The sequence below is a fragment of the Sinocyclocheilus anshuiensis genome, unplaced genomic scaffold, assembly GCF_001515605.1.
Source record: "Sinocyclocheilus anshuiensis isolate Anshui unplaced genomic scaffold, SAMN03320099.WGS_v1.1 scaffold1148, whole genome shotgun sequence".
NCBI lineage: Eukaryota > Metazoa > Chordata > Actinopteri > Cypriniformes > Cyprinidae > Sinocyclocheilus > Sinocyclocheilus anshuiensis.
In genome coordinates, this window is record NW_015548259.1 from 195525 (window position 1) to 199160 (window position 3636).

A 3636-nucleotide genomic window follows, 5' to 3' on the forward strand; every position below is an offset into this window, starting at 1 on the left:
AAAACATTTGGGTGGCGTTATGCAATGAATTTGAGACTTTAGTCTTTGCAACTTTACAGATCTTCTTTATGCACCAAGAGCTTGTAACACTCCACAGAGAAAGGAAAAATTGAAATCGCATCATATGACCCCTTTAAGTATCAATTCTGCTTAAAAAGATGCAATCTAATCCTGTTTACATGAAATAAGCCTGCTCCTGAGCAGGTTTAAGCTTATGGACCTATTGCTATGACAGCAACTCCGGGATGAGCTTCGAAGAACCAAACAATCCAAGATCATGCCAAATCATCAACAATCAAATCCAGCTAACTGAGTTAGCGACGTACGAAGAACGGGCCCCAGAACACAGGAAATGAGTACTGAAACAATAGGAAGAGAAACATTACAAAAAAACATGGGTGTTTTCCAGAAAGCAAGGTTAACTTACCGTCACATATACCCTGAACTCTCGGTTGATTAACCCAAACTTTACTTGAGGTATGCTGGTTCCAAAAAACGTGTCCAGAGTAAGTTCAGTCAAATCAGATTATGTTCACAGTTAACACACAAGACATTCTCAACAGAGCGATGAATTGACGAGTCACCATGGAAACTGATGCTAAGAAAAAGCAAGCCATGCTGCTTCTTTCATAGATAGAAATACATTATAGAAAATGCAGATCCACGATGTGTGAGATGACAATAAAATATAATAAATATACTAGAATAAAAATAAACATTACCTTGTTATAATAGTGTTTCATAACTAATATATATCAATAACTATTATATATGACAATAAATAGCTATAATAACATATTAGAATAATATAATATTGCCTTATATATTAATTATAATAGTGCTTTATAATTAACATCATACAACTATATACTGTATATATATATATATATATATATATAGTATATTTGATAACTATATTGTATTTCGACTTTTATTTATTTGTATAGCACATTTTAACGCAATTTTGTTGCCCAAAGTGCTTCACAATTTAAAAGAAAGTAGGGCCCAGAATAGAACCTTGATGAAGACCATATTTTAAAGGAGCCACAGAAGATGAAGTATTTGCGAAATTAACAAAAAATGTTTTATCATGCAGATATGAATGAAACCATTTTAAAGCTGTTCCTTTGATGCCTACATCACACTCCAAACGTTTTAAAAGGATCGAGTGCTCAACAGTGTCGAAGGCGGCACTGAGATCCAGCATAATTAAAACAACCCCCAACCTAGTCAACTGTCATCAGTAAATCGTTCACAACTTTTACCAAAGCAGTTTCTGTACTGTGACCAGCTCTAAATCCAGATTGGAATTTATCCAGAATATCATTTTCTGTAATCATATCATTGTAATCATATATAATATTGTAAGGTCACGCATGTGCTGATAGCGCTGAAGTAAACTAACCCTGAAACATAACCTACTCTTCATCTTCGGAACACAAATTAAGATATTTTTGACCCTTTCTGACCCTGCATAGACAGCAACGCAACTGAAACGTTTTATGGCCCATCAATAAAATAGTCCATTTGACTTCAGTGGTTCAACCGTAATGTTTTGAAGCTACGAGAAAACTTTTTGTGTGCAAAGAACTTTTGTAACTTGTTTCCAACTTATAAAAATATGTAATTCCAACTTAAAAAAAAAAAAAATCTAAATTGTACGGTGGCCGAGTAGTGCAAAACAAATCACAATTCTGAAAACAAAATAACAAATTACAAATGAAAATGCAAGTCTAAAGAACAAAATAACAATTCAGCAAACACAACAACAATTCAGAATGAGTAATACCAAACCAATGGCGCTGTCTCAAACTATACCTACCTCTTCGGGTTTGTCTGATTTGTCGTTGTGTTTTCTGACTTGTTAATTTGTTTTCTAATTTGTTATTGTGTTTTCTGACTTGTTATAATGTTTTCTGAATTGTTGTTGTGCTTTCTGAATTGTTATTTTGTTTTTTAGACTTGCATTTGCGTTTGTAATTTGTTATTTTGTTTTCAGAATTGTGATTTGTTTTGCACTTCTCTGCCACCGTAAAATTCAGGTCTATGACTAAATTAAAATAAACACAGAAAATATAAAAATAAAAACTGATTCAAAATATTAATAAATGTTACTAATTAATAAAATATTAATCAATGATACTAAAACAACACTGCTTTGTAAACTGTTATAGTGCATTAGTCTATTGGATTACCTCATCGGAATACTTCATAAGTGCATTAATTATTGCTGGATGTTAGATGTGAAATCTGAGTGGGATGCTGGGAGAGCCTCAGTCTCAAACAGTTCATCTCATGAAAAATGCATTCAGAATGATAAATACACATTCATTATGCAATTAGCGGAGAAACAAATATCTTACTTTATAATTGATTACTCTGACAGTGAAAACATTCATTGTTATAAAACATACAAAAACAGCTTTAGAGAATTTGTTGTAATTCATAAGATAATAGTACACAGGTTATGAGCCAGTTAAATTAATTAAACATGCTGAGTCATGTCTCGGGGGCCCTATGGATGAAACTGCACACGCATCTGTGTCTGAACAATTAAATCAAAATTAGAAAAATTATCTCTAAAATTATATTTTAAACATTGGTTATGATGTTTAGAAAGCTTTCCATATCTTGTTCTTTTTGGTATCTGTGATATTTCTAAAAATAATGATCTTTTTTGTCATCCACAGTTCTTCATGTTTCCAACTTGAACTTATCATTTATAGCTCCTAAAATAATGAAGACATACACCAGTGACCAGTTAACAAGGTCAATGACAACACTGGCATGGTTAAAGTTGCGTGCCTTTCTGGAGTTGTTCTCTGTTATTTGTTGATGTATGTTAGCATTAGAATGGTGATTAAACCGATTTGAAACTACCTGTGCATTAAACGGTTTCAATGCATAATCCAGCCAATCAGAATAGAGTATTCAGACCATAAACACATATACAGACTGGCTTCTAACTAATTTCAAAATTATATATTCAAATATAGACCTAATTACTCCTGATTTTACTTATTGATCATTGGGAAATTTGACTGTTGTATAGTTGCAATTTTGAAATGGCTGGGTCAGTAAATGGTTTTTGTGGGCAGTGAAAGCTTCTACAGTTGCAAATTACCTCAACTCAGAAATTCAAGGATGTGACCATTGGTAACCAGCTGAGGTGTTTTTTGCCCTATATGGATAATAGTTGCCAAAGCTGACAGTAGAGCTGCTCAGAAGGCCATTTAACCTTCATCCTCTCCTCACGAATGTGTTGGTCAAAATGACACTACTTTTTGTTTGGTCCAAAAAGCTTATATTGATCCTTTTTGTTTGTTTGGTTCTCTTAATTTTTATTTTTTATTTTTTTTGCCTTAAATTCTGGATATGTTTATTCAAAATATCATATTATTTGCATACATTAAAAACAAACAAAAAAACGAAAATACTATTTTAGTCATTTTCTATAGAAAACAGAAATGTGCATCATAAATTGGGTCACTGATGTCTCCTGATGATTTTTCTGTGTCTCCAGGTGCCACCTGGTGAAAAAAAAAGACATAAAATTGCATTTTATGGTTACTGCCACCAGAGGGGCCTACACCAGCTTGAATTTGCTTTTTTAGGCATTCATATATATATATATAT

General features: G+C 32.6%; 1 long non-coding RNA gene across 1 annotated transcript in view; it reads left to right on the plus strand.

Moving 5' to 3' along the window:
* The window catches only part of LOC107655507 (uncharacterized), an 18317-nt gene continuing 14681 nt past the window's right edge, over window positions 1–3636 (plus strand). The window contains exon 1 of the long non-coding RNA XR_001630446.1: window positions 1–11. This is a non-coding gene — a long non-coding RNA (uncharacterized LOC107655507). The remainder of the gene's footprint in view (window positions 12–3636) is intronic.